Raw genomic sequence first — 14,509 nt, forward strand, 5'->3', positions numbered from 1 at the left:
TTCTTCTTTCAACCTTGCCCTTCGGATCAACAGATGAGCCTCTACATTTACTGCATTGTTCTGCATCTCCTCAATTGTTGCAATATTCCTTTCTCTCAACTGAAACTCCATTTTCGAATAAAAGGCACCCGAGTAGTGCAAGAGAGTAGATCTAGGAGAAGGTCTTATATCAATTGGGATCGAATAATAAGCTTGGTCAAATTTGGCAGAAAACTATTGCACTATCTCCCCTGGAAGTCTTTTCAGCTGGTTATACTCTTCTAAAATAAGGAAAAGGTTCTTTCCGATCATCCACCTGTCGAGAAACACTTTGAAGAACTGCCGGAAATCTGAGATGCCTTGCAAATAAAGAGCAAAAAGCCTTATACTGACATCTTCTTCATCAACTTCAAAAAGGTCTAGAAAAGTCTCAACATTCTCCACATGTTGCTCAGCGTTCACATTCTTACATTCACCGTCAAATATCAGCAAATATAGGTAATAATTTGTAGGGAAAGCATGGAGAACAGAAGGTAAAACAAGAGGTTTATACCTATCCGAGACTATAAAAGGTGTAGGAGTATATACAAGAACGACAGGATCAGGTTTGTTTTCTTTAGGCTCATCACGCTGAAGAGAGTCATCATGAGATGTGGGAAAAGTAAGGAGGCCGAGATCAAAGGGAAACTCAGTATTTACACTTTTTGAATAGGTCAATTGAAGATTTTGATCACCTTTATCATACATCAAATTCTGAAAAACTTTCACGACAGCTTCAAGAATAGGAAAGAATTAATTTACAAGAAAGAAGACTAGATCCTGAATACCATTCCACTTTGGATACTCGAACTTTGTGTAAGATCCTTCCATTTTCTTAGAGAAAGAGTTAGTCCTCTAGTGGAGTCTTTACAGGAGTCACCAGGTGAATGATTTTAGCCTTCTTATGTCTGATCGTTGTCCACCATCAACCATCAAATCTAACTTGATACACATACTGGGGTGATCGTTTTAGATCAGATGTTCAGTTTATAAACTAGACCGGAGATTGACTGAAGCAGCTTTTATCTACTTGCGCTAATGCAAAGAAAAAGCGTTTCGAAGGCTACCTGGCTAATCTTCAGGCTACGTTTGTAGTCTACAAAGCCAAACAATGAAAATAAACTTTCTTCCCTAGTATGGTCACCACTATATTAGAGCCTAGATTTTCCTCAGGTTGAAAAGGCAAGGTTCTAGGTCCACATCAAACCACACTCAGCCTCGTAGCTAGCCCTACGAGGACAGGAGAGGGCTCTCTCTAGGTCAATCTTAGCGAAAGATGATGTATGGGGCTTGAGGTGACTGAAATATAAACTAATTTTAGGCTAGGTATGAAGTACAAAGATTTGATTTGAGTTTTTAAGAGTTTTGTTGGAAAAAAAGGGAGGCAAATTTTGGATCCGGGGATGAGGCCAAATTTTTCCAGAGTTCTGATTGGGGCAAGGAAGGAAATCATTTTGATGCCTTAGATTGAATGTACGGATGGATCAGACCAGTGAAGAGCCAAGGAGGGCAAGAGAGTCTCAAGATTCCTCCTTAAACAAATGAAAACATGTAGAATTAAACAAAATATCAAGGCAGAGCATAGCAGTCTAATGAATTCTACCTTAATCACTCATTTGTTCAATTGTAGAAGACAAGAGAATGGAAACTGATATAAATCAACATCAGTGAAATTACAAATACATAGAGAAACACACCATCAAAACATAAAGCCACATGGATCCCAACAAGTGCTGCAAAACCCTCGTCTTTCCTTTGCCAAAATTGCAAAAATGAAATGTACAATGAAGTGTCAAGCAATCCCAAGTGTCCAACCCTGAAAATGACTTAGAAATTACATAATATAGACAAGCCAAACCTATTCCCTTGCATCTAGGGTTCAAGCTCATCATTATAGGAGCTGTTTGAACTAATTCTAAACAAGTAACTGAAATCTATGTAGTCAAACAACTTACCCCTATATGCTAGGAAACTGATTCATTCATTTAATTTTCACTTTTTAGTGAATGAATCTTCTAGAACAAGTAAATATGTGCCAAAATTACATCATGGTTATGAAATTACATCATGTTGGATCAAGAGTTACATTAAAAAGAAAAGCTAGGCGAGTTTCTGAGCTTTATAGTGAAAAACAGGCCAAAATTCTCTATGCGTCGCGCGTGAAACCTATATGCATCATGCCAATTTGGAGCTGATTTTGAGGCACTTCCTGAAGTCCAAATTGATCCCAAGTGTACATTTTGGAAATCCCTGCCTGTCTACTTTCCAACCCAAGTGGAATTTCTGGATTTAGATGTCATTTTCGCCTCCAAAACCTCAATCTCCCAAGACTGCTTCCAGTGTGTCAAAATAGGGGCAGTGAGGTTATTTTTAGGGTATTTTTGACCCTTTAGGCAACCCAAAACTTGATGAAATCCTTAGGTAATCCATGAGCATACATAAATTTTGATGAAGAATCCAAAAATGTAAAATTTTCCTCCTGGAGATCTCCCAATTATAAGCGCGTGCCAAGTGGCGCTACACGTTGGGCAGAAAAACCTGTTTGAAAGCCAAAAAAATCAAAATTGACAAATTTTTTTCCAAATTCCTTGAAATTTGGGCTAGAGGTCTATCATTGAGTATCATGTTCAACCAAGGAAGCCTTAGCCAAGATTTGGAACCTATCATGCCTTTTGCGTCGTTTTAGTGGCTTCCTTAGCCTTGCCTTCAGGATTTTGATCTTTGCGTTGCAAACATGATTTCGTGCCCAATAATCATTTTTCATGTGCCTGAGCATGTACTTGTCCTTGTTTGCCTTTGCCAACAGCTTTTCAAGATGAGTATTGGCCCTCTCAAGCTAAGACTCTGGATCAGCCTCTATCTCTTGCTGAATGGGTGTCATCTCATTTAGGCTTCTTTGGGCAGCCTTGGCGATTTTTCTTTATGTTTTTGTCACCTCTATGAGGCCTCCTGGGTGCATGTACCTCTGTGGACGAGTCACTGTGTGTCTCTTCTTCATGATCATATGACGGATCAGATGTCATGTCTGCTGGTGGACAAACTATCTTGGACAAATAGGTGTTGATATGTCACACTGTCTTGTACTGCCTTTGATGATGTGCTTGACCTTTGTCACCAAGGGAAAACAATGACATGAGGGACAGTAAGGGGAGGGAAAAATAGTGGAGAGTTAAGGGACTGTTGGGATAGATTTTAATTAGGGAAATGTGGGATGTTTTGGGATTATAGGATTAGGGTTTGGGGATTTACAATTGAGATTTTGGAAAAGGGCATTTGGGATAGGGGATTAGTGAATTTAGGGGGTAGGGAAACTAAGGGAAGAAAACAAGGGACAAATGGGATGAGGGAGTGAACTTGGTGACAAAACAGTGAATTGAAACCCTAGCAGCAAGTTTCTTTGAGGTGATTTAAAATGTAGGGTTTGATTTTTTTAAACAAGCACCAAGAAACATACACCATCAAACCGTCATCGAACTTGGATAGAAAACAGTTTTGAAAGGTCTACCTACTTGTATCAAGATCAATCCATGCAATTTCAGGCGATTGGAGCGAGTTTGGAAATTTTTGGGGCTTCTCAGTTATATGCATCATGCACTAGGCCAACACGCCGTGCATGCCATGTGCATCGCGCCAGTCTATTTTTACACTGCAGAAAATTGCCCAATGCGTCATGTGGCCTATGTGTACCGTGCACAAACCCAATGCGTAGTGCATTTTTCATGAGGTGTTTGGAGGCCTTCCCGGTGTCCAAATTGGGCACAGGATAGCTCGTTGAAAAGGTAATTGAGTCTACTTTCGAAGAAAACTAGAATTTTTCAATTTGGAGTTAATTTTCCATGTAAAAGATCATATCTCCCAAGACTGGTCAAAATGTGCCAAATGAGGCTGCCTAAAGGCAGAGTGCTGTTGTAGTCAACTTTTGAAGGTCTTCCTCAACTACAAATTGAGCTCATGATAGCTCATTGGAAATATGTTTGTGTATTGTTATCATTTGACTCATCAAGAAAGTAATTTGGCCAACCAAGCTTGGAGAAATATTTATTTTCCTAAGGTCACTTCAGAGGTGCATTCAATTCTCCTGAGGCAACAGTATTTTTGACATTTCTCTAAAACCATGACACCTGTGTAAAATGTGAAGGAATTTTTCTTGCTTGGCCTATTTTGGACAAAATCCTCTCTCATTTTTCGAAAATTCATCTTTTATTGCTCAGAAACATCATTTGAGTGAAACCTATCGCGATGTGTGGAACAAGAGATTTGTCGAAATCAATCGAAATGAAGGGGATAAGGGGCTTCTAAATTCTTAAGAAAATTTTGCGAGGTGGGGAGGGATGTTATGAGGCATGGGAAAGTGGAGTTTCAGAGATTGAGTTAGGGGAAGGGGTCCAAAAGGGAAAAACATAGGCCTAGCCTAGAAAATTGCGAAGTTGTAGCAAGAAACTAGGGTTTGTGTGAAAATGAGGAATTTGGGAGATTTCAGTGACAGGAAGTATTTAATAGGGTACATTATGGATAGGGGAAGGTGTATGAACATCAGGATACAAGTTTTGCTAATTATTTGACCATCCAAGAGAAATTGCCTTCAACACCCTAGGAGAGGGAAATGGACCTTACCTAGGCGCAACTGAAGCATGAACAACGTGTAAAATGACCCAGTGGAACTTGACATGATAATGAAAACCCTCTGAATGATGGCACACTCAACTGAATGGTGACACGGATCGACATTTGGACAACTTTGACAGGAGTAAAAGCAAACCCTAGAGCGAATACCTAGTGACCAAATTTTGCTTGAAGACTCACTGAAATGACAAAATTTGACCTTGACATTTCAAAATCTCTTTGTAAGAGTATGTTTGATATCTAGAGGAAGGCTACATAGACTGACACTAACACCTCCCAGGCAGTCAGCCCAGCTCCAAGCCAGGAATGCACATTTTTCCCGAGCAGTTGAGCACTGGCATGCATGAATAGTACGGTTGACCAATTCCACCCAAGTTTGAGGAAACTTGACTTGCATGCATGCATCACTTGATCTTCTCAGAATAACAAGAGACAACATGCAAAAGGTAGCCCATGATTTAGGGAGCTATTTTTAGCAGTCAGGGGTTACATGCAATGTTATTTTAGAAGTTTCCCTCCAAGTGTCACTTTTTCCTAGATTTGTGGCACGCGTCATGAGACCAAACTTATTTATTCAACACATTAGAGCTCATACATTGACATGGATCTTAGAGCTCTGACATCCCGCAACACATCCAGGACTCTTTGACACATCTGACTCATCTATTCACAGGTAAGTGGCCTCAACGTGTCTTTTTCAACATTTATGTTGTTTTTTGTGTATTATTTTGTGTGAGTGTTGTTTTCATGATTTCTTTGAACACCTGTTGTCGTTTACATATATTCTAGATTTTCCTAGCTGTGTTTCAGTTTTCATCACTATCTCACTATTGTCACATGCATGAAATTGTTTTGCACGGACGTTCAACCAACTAGCAAACGACCTCACCTACATGCATGTTGATTTGTTTGTTGAATCCTCCATTCATGTTTTACAAGAACTTTCTATCACTTCTACTATCACTTAGTGTCGACATGCATTGCATCGAATTACTTACTTTCAGTTGCTCGTCAGTGAGTTGGGCCAATCTTGGCTCGGTCTCTGCCTTCACCAAGGCTGCATTGCATAATCTAGGGAAGGAAGGATCACCTTCCTCTCTAGATTTGCACATTCTAGCCCACCACTAGCCTCCTGGACTATTTTACGCATTCCTAGACAAAAATGGCTGCTTGACCTATGAAATTATGCAAATCTGTCCCTAGGCTAGCAGTCCTTCCTGGCTGGGATTGTGCATTACTCAATCCCACAGCCAACTGCCCAACTGGATTGCACATTTCGTAGATCCAACAACCAGTCCAGCCTCTGAGACAGTCCAACCTTCCTTTTTCGTAGTTTTGGCAACTAGTCACTCAACCTCCCAGTGAAATTTGTGTAATCTTGCTCATCAGTTTCCTAGGTATGTGTTGTGTCCTTCCTCGGATTTGCTTTGTTTTGACTGACATATTTCTTGCCATGCATGCTACTTGTTTCCATATCTTCCAGGTGTTCATTTGTCCCAATGGCTTCCAAGAGAACAATATCTCAGGACACTGATGGTATGGCAGTTGGAGCAGTAGCTGAGCAGGTGTCCTCTGGTTTGCTGATCTATGAAGATACAAATTTGTATCTAGACAAAGACATTAAATTGAAGTGGCAATAGGTGAATGAAACATTCACAGGTACTTTTGGGAAGACCATCAAGACCGTCAGGTGTACGTGAACATTCATAAGTTCAGATTGTACCGGATTGCATGCAGATACCCCGTGTTCCCATGCGTAGACATGATTCATTGGATTGTCTCTCACACTGAACCTGAGATGCTAACCTTGACCAGTGTAAGTGGGAAAATGCTTGCAACCTTTTGGGCACGAGATTATGATGAGCTATATCAGATGATCGAGCCCATGACTACCATAACTCCCCCATTCAGCTTGCCCAATAGCAAAGGCCACTCTAGAGACATTCTGAAGGATTGGGTAAAGGAGCCAACTCGTTTTCAGATGACCCCCAATTAGATCTATAATACAGATATATTAAGAAAGGCATGCCAACACTTGGTCATATTCGCATGTTGATGAGTGGCAAAGCTAGCACTGAGACCTTCCCTCAGAGTTGGGTGGTCACAATGGACCAACTGGCTAGAGAAGGAAGACCATGCAACTGGTCCGACATACTATCTCATCAGTTGAAGGAGAAAGTCACAAAGGCTCAACATTCACCCGAAGGCATGCATGTAGATATTTGCATGTCTGCCTACATTTTAGGTGCAATTTATGCCCACCATGAGTTCCTGGGCTTAGAGTGGGAATGGTCACTAACAGAGACTGTTGTCAACATGTATTTCAAGTTATTATCCGAGTGCAGCTTCAGAGGAGTGATCATATGGCTGTTTGGCCATTTTGTCACCCTATTGTACAGGTTGATATTCGAATAGGATCCACCTTTTTTGTCAAAAGAAATGATGAAAGCATTGTTAGGCATTACATATTGTTATGCCTCACTGATCGGCACATTCATCCGAGTGTTCAGTGCAGTGAAGCCTCCGCATGTTCTACTAAAGTTTTCTTTGCACGTGCTTATCATGTAAGAAGTAGCGTACCACATCTCAGCAGGATTGATAGCTAGACTGCAGCGGAAGAAGAAGGCACCTTGGCCTCTTCTCCCATTGTGGATTGGGTTATATGAGATCCTAAGTATCAAGCAAGTGGATGTCAAAGTAGAGCAGATGAGGAAGTATCCTTTTGACCTCCGAAGCTTCAACCCGTATGACCCAGATTGCATTGTGAAGGATAACTATGAGAGATTTCAATTCAACTGGATCCATGGGGCATGTCATTGGGCTGAGGAGGACTCATGGAGATATTGTTACAATTCCTCCAGACCCAATGAATAGGTTGGCTTTGTCGTAGAGTGTTGAGCAAAGTAGCATGAAGTAGCACCACGAAGAGCACCAACAGTAGTAGCAGCAATAGCAGAGGCAGTAGAGCCAAGCATGCCTATGTGCAACAAAGGGAAGACGAAGATTGTCGACCACATGGAGCAGGAGAAAAGCTGCAAGTTCCAAGAAGATCCACTTGTAGAGTAAGCAACTATGGATATTCACATGAAGAGGAAGCAGCACAACAAGAGAATCTCATGAAGGCAGAGGGATAAGAAGAAAATGGAAGAAGCAGAGAAGGAGTTGCATGAGCTGAGGGAGCTACTCCAGAAAGAACAAGAGTTGCACCAACAAGAGTAGGAAGTGTAGCAACAACAGATTCAACAGAGGGCACATCACATGCAAATGGACGAAGTAGCACCCGTACAAGCGGTTGATTCATCTTAACAGCTGGCATCAAGCGAACATGGTGAACCATCATAGGGGAAAGACTTTTCTCATGAGATAGAACAGGTGCTTGAACAGTTGGATGCAGACATGGAGTAGCAGGAGTTGGAACAGGATACCGACCTTGTGCCTCACCATAAAGAGGTCGACTCACCCACTTCATTACATCCTGATGATGAGCAAGTCTCGAATGACCAAGGAGGCACTGAGATCCTTGGTGGTCAACTGGAAGTAGTGATGCATAACATCTCCTTTGATGAATCTCATCACAGAGTTGTATAGTCTCAAAGAGTATTGACTCTGGAGGAAAAAACATCCCCTGTGCAATTTGAAGAGAAAATGATCATGACTAATGTGCACAAGCATCCAACTACATTGGCCGATGAAACTAGAGTGTATGATGAAGCCACTAGCTTAAGTGTTCATTTTCTCATAGCTGAGAATGAGCGAATAGCGAAGGAACTATAGGTAGCCACGCAGGGAGGAGACTTTGTGACAATTTCCACCCGAGCTGAATTGAAGAAGGCAATACTAGATGAAGTAGTTTCCTTGGACACAGTTATGCGAGAATTGTACTCTAAGTTTGGTATCGTGCATCAAGAAGCCGATCATCTCCATGGATGGCAACAACGATGTGCAAGAAGGGTAGGCATCTTGAAGAACATACATACTATTGTTGATAACATGCGACCATGGATGATGAAGTATAAGGGAGCCCTGCTTCACTTGCCAAATATGATGAAGGCCAATGCGGTCGAGCTGCAAGCACGTATCCAAAGTCAGATCCAAAAACTATGAGACCTATCGCAACTCATCACTAGCATATAGTCTTCCCATGCATGAGTATTCAAAAGCATGGAGGTTATAGTGCACACTCACGTAATCCCATGACATGGGACCCTCACCTAGGCGAAGACCAAGAAGCAGGTCAAACAGGATCTTGACTCATACATCGACGAGATGATGCGCACCGCCACCAGCCCAAACTTACCTATCAGTGTAGACACCATGTGCAAGTACGTTGCTAGTCTAACCACACTAAAGACAATGATGTGCATTCTCACATACAAGGTGGACAGAGGAGCTCGAGTAATGTACCCAGATACTATGGAGGAAAGGTTCATGTTTCAGACATATGTCACAACAGAACACACAGACACTCTGAAGGACTACCAATATTGGCATCAATATGTCACTATTGATCGACATGAGGATGTCGAACAGTTGCACTTCTATGGTTGTCTAAGTTCAAATGATGTCTATTTTTGCTTGTCTAAGCCATTTGTCACATGGGTACATGTGGATTGTAATGTTGAGTCATGTCAAGTGTAAGTCAAGTGTCAAGGGTGGATGTAATAGTCATAGAGTGGGTGAAGAGTCATGAGGGTAGTTGAATGGTCACAAAGGGGAATGTCAAGGGTCAGCCCACCCTTTGCTTTAAATAGTCCATCATAACTCATTGTGTAGGCTTTTCGTCATCCAAGATTCTACTAAGTCTATTTTGAAGAAGGCTTCGACAATATTGTAACGCACCTTGGATTCTCCATCACACGGAGCTAGTACATCTTTCTGGAGGAGCAGGCGGATGTGGCTATAACGTTCCACCGTTTGGGCTAGCAGGTTTACATGGATGTATTATATTATTGTGACTTACACTTATTTATATAATAAAATCCAACACATTTTCATGCATATGTTGTTATTGTAGTTGGACTGCTTGGGTTGCTTTAATGATATGTGTTGTTTAAATTATGTACTTGTGTATGAACTGATTTGCGTTCAATTATATGAATCTTGTTTTTAATGTGTTACATATGTTTTTAATGTTGTCACCATTCGTGTCAACTGCTTTGTCAGACATCAGACAAACTTTTCACTAGAACCTTGCTATAACAATCGTCATACTTGTCTCGGACTGATCTGCGAGTGTTGTACGTGTTATCATACTTCTTGTGATGTGACTGCGACATCCGAGTGGAATGCTCCGCCGAAAGCTACACATGTCCTTTGCATTGTATGTTCCTAGCCGAGTTGAGACTGATCCCTCTCAACCTAGAACTCACCTTCACCTCCTTCCCCTTTCGAAGTGTTGGAACCTCTCATACACCTCCCTTGACTCACTGCATTAGTCACACCCTTGCTACTGGGAGAGTTATTCTACTTGCCTTTGTGAGACACCGCGGTCAAGGCATTACCTTACAACCCACTGCTGGGACTCCTACACCAAAAGGCCTGAGGTCTAATTGGGACTTCTTACTGGGGAGATCCCCTTGACCTGTTGGTGGCTCCAGCAATGTCAATAGGTGGTTTACATGAATTTCCCTTAGCATATCGATGGTGTTTGTTTTCTTTGACATTAGGCATCATCCATATTTTGGCCCTAATCTAGTAGCATAGCTATGAACCCCCTCCATGCATAATTCTATTAATTGAAATGTTGTAGCTTCTTTATAATTCTATCAACATCATCCATGAAAAACATCTTTTGATAATGCTAGAGTTCAAGATGAAGAGTGACTATGTTGTAGAAAGGGCCAAAGTTGTTGTTGGTCCAATATTGAAATATAATCTCCTTATCTTTGACATCAAGTCAAGGGATATAATGTTTTGATTTTTCCAAGGAAATCAATAGAAAACAACTTAAACATTAGATCTTTCCACCTTGGTTAGATCCAATTCCAAGTGGATGGTAACATAGCATGCATTTCATTAACAAAAGTTCAAAATTGTTTAACACCTTGTAAGTCTAAGTTGGACAACGCACATGATTTTTTAATTAAGGAATTTGGAAATATGCATACCAAGTCATCATTTATTTAATGCTTACTTTTCATATTTACCAAAATTGAGACCAAATGATTTGATAATGTCTTTCATCGTATAGAATTCTACCACAATTAATGGATGGTTTGAAAGGGTCACTGAGAAGTAGTTTCCATCAAGGGTGGGAAATTATTCTCCTCCTTCATCTTTAGCTCCTAATTTACAGAAACTTACCACTAAAAACAAGATCAGTGCAAGGAATATCCAAAGTAGCATCCTCGTCACTATATTTGTAGAGCCATAGATCCAACTTTACTTCCCCAATTTTGTGTCTTCCTATAGTCTCAACTTGTGGTTGAATGTCAGCATAAACATTCATTTGATTGCTCTTGGACTACTTAAAAGAATATACTTTTATATGGTTTATCTCATATGTTATCGAACCACACTTATCTACTCTCATTGTCCCTCATTAGGCTATTAGGGGCATCGATCTTCCAATTAAATATATATAACAATATATGGAGACCATCTATTGATAGTTGGAACATATGTTTTTCATTTGACTAGATACATATGTTATTGTTGAGTTTTATTAGCACATAGTCAACTTGGGGTGAGTTAACTTGTGGTTATTCCTTTTTAAGTTCATTTGACAAATTATTATGTTGTGAACAATGTTTCCAAATGGTTTAAATATAGCAAGAACTCCATGAAAGGAATACAATTGATAAAATTTGTAACAAGGTCCTTAACTTGTAGTCAAGCATTTATCTCTTGTGGAGAGTCAATGACTAACTCAGGAACCATTTGGAGAATAAAGCTACATTGTCCAAGACTACTATCGTTGATAAAATCAGGAAGGTTGATAATTTGGAGAAAACCATGGGGACAAGGACAACCTTCTTGAAGATTTGGTGGAGGAAGTTAAGGATTTGCCTCATTCTCAAAAAATTTCCTTGAAGGAAAAAAAAATTAGACTAGAGGAGAGAAGTCCCCAATGACCAAATGAGGTTTTTATTTGCAAGCCTTTATGGAAATGCTTCATGAAGAAGTTGCTCTTTTTTTAGCAGATAAAAATAATCTGTTTGATAAATATCATATGGTGTAAGAAGATGATGATGCCTTGTTACTGCAATAATTGAGAAGAATGAGATTATTCATGGGTTGTAGGATTGCAAAAAAAATATCATGTTAGATGTGAATGGATTATAAAATCATGAGAAGAACAATATTGTTGTTGAGTTGTTAGACTCACCTATTTCTTCTTCCACCTCTTAGGATCTTGATTGTAGGCATGTTATTAATAATAATGTTGATGTTGATGTTTTAATTTCATCACATAATTTTTTTTATCATAGCTTTCAAAAGAATACTATTAGTATTGGGTCTCAATTTCAAAGCAATGGGTTATGTAAGAGAAGGACTTGGGAATGGACATGGCATTGTTGTTCATATTACACGTAAAGTACAAACATATAGAACATTTCTTAGATATGTTATTGATATTAATGCAATACATACCCTTCGTCTTATTGAATATGGGAAGGTGTTATTTGTTGTAGGTGGAGTTCATATTGAGTTGCTAGAAGAGTAGCTCCTATTGACCATATTCTGTAAATTAATGAGATGGTTGATAATGTCATCGTAGATGACAATGTTTTTGAATATGATTTGAGTCTTTAGAATAGAAATAGGATCCATATTAACACCCTCATATGGTTCAAATAAGTTTAACCAAGAATTAGGGATGTGGTATCTACACAATTAGCTCATTACACGAACATTGTGAATGATAAAACTATGGACCAGTACAAACTATTAGGATCGACTACTAGTGGATTGATCAATAGTTGTGTCATCATTTGAATAAGATTTTGTAGAATTCACATCATTGTGTATCATGGATTGTGCAATTGTAAATCATAGCTCTTATGTGTTGTTTATTGCTTTAGAAGTTGTCAACTGAGGATCGACCAAACATGAAAGTGAACTAGAGTTTTGAATTGGGTTTTTTATCAACAGATATTTTATTGTTGTTTCTTCTTCAGTTATATTTAAAGTGGGGGAAGTTTGATGATGATAGAGATTATCCTTATGGATAAAGACGTTATGTTAACACTTCTTTGTTATTTAGTTAATTGATCAACTAGATCATGTTATGTTATCTTATTGATGACTCCATTGATAGTATTTTATTACTTGTGTTAGATGATTATGGATGATGAAAAAGTTCAACTTGTTTTAAAGCATTGTTGTACCATGTTTTGATTAGATTATTGAGTCAAAACAAATTAAGGGGGGAACACTGTGCTATGCAATTTGCTTTCCTTCATGTTGAATTTATAGGAGAGTGTTGAAACATGGATTTTTTATTGCGTTAGAAACTTGAGGTTACCCAACCTTGTCTACGAGTTTTTGATACTTCTTGATTTGACCTTTCAGTGTCTATTGGCCTTAATGCTCATTTGAAGGTGGTTTCTTTATTTGAAGCCACTATTATAATTATTTACCAAGATCATTTTTTCTAAAGGATTTATGAGGTGGTTCTGAGTATCTACCTTTTTTATGACTTTGCAAAATCTACTTTAGAGGTTCATTGAGGTTTCTTGGCACTCCTCTGCAAAGTTTTGATGCTTTTTTATTGGACAAAGTCATATTGTTTTTGCTTCCTTGTTTTTAATAATAACACCTTTCTCTGTTTTCGAAATAAGTTTATTTCCTCAAAAAAAAATCTCCTTATGCAAATTTGTACATAGATACCATATAAGACATTATTATTGTTATTATTGAACACAAATTTATACTTAGATACATTATAAGGCCTTATTATTGAACCCATTTTCTCCTAATAAACTTAAACAATTAATATTAATAGTATTAGAAACTTGTTTTTCCAACCAACTCACTCTTACAAGTTTTCACCTCTTTACTCTAAATCTAATCTCTTTTATTTTTATATATGAAGGGCTTCTTTATCTATTTTATAAAAAACTAATAATAAAAGACTACCCAACCCAAAACATTTAAATATGATATTACGGTTCATTTTGAAGCATTTGATATCTGACTGCATATCTGATGATATATTATGTGTCATTTTATATTGCATTTAACACCATCGAAGTCCTACTATCTATTCCATGATATATTTAGGCTGATAAGCCTTTCTTTTGAATCAGTGACCTTGACCTTTTCATCTACCCTTTTTCTCTCTAAATGATACCTATGCATAGATTTTTATGCTACCATCCTCCTCCACGCTTGACATTTGTGCACCATATTTACAGGTGCACCATATTTATGTCGAAGTTCCAAGGCATATTTACAGACAGACTTTCCAATTCAGTTAGACCTCAGCCAATTTACTTAGACTTCCACACTTTTTCTAGATTTGAAATCCCAATCCACGAGGCATTGGGATGGGAAACCAATACCGCCATGCTTTATCTTCCCAAAGTTACTTTAGACACAAACACACAGGTAATTATTAGAAGTATGGTGGCATTTGAAGCTTCGATGACACCCGGTACAATGGTTTTCACGCGATACACTGAAATTATGAATGAGATGATCGACACTGAGGAGGATGTCAAATTTTTGAGGAAAAAAAGAATTATATCCAGCCACTTATAGAGTGAGGGAGAGGTTGTGAGCCTGTGGAATAACATGGCTATGTGTGTCCATCTCACAAAAGTGTGATACCTCGACAACAATATAGCTGATGTAAATCGATATTACGGTGGAAAATGGAATGTTTTCATGGCCGCATTAATCAACAAACATGTATTCGATTCCT

Source organism: Pinus tabuliformis, chromosome 5_2 (genome assembly GCF_031772625.1).
Source record: "Pinus tabuliformis cultivar Carrire ecotype Pingquan chromosome 5_2, CPIR1, whole genome shotgun sequence".
Classification (NCBI taxonomy): Eukaryota; Viridiplantae; Streptophyta; class Pinopsida; order Pinales; family Pinaceae; genus Pinus; species Pinus tabuliformis.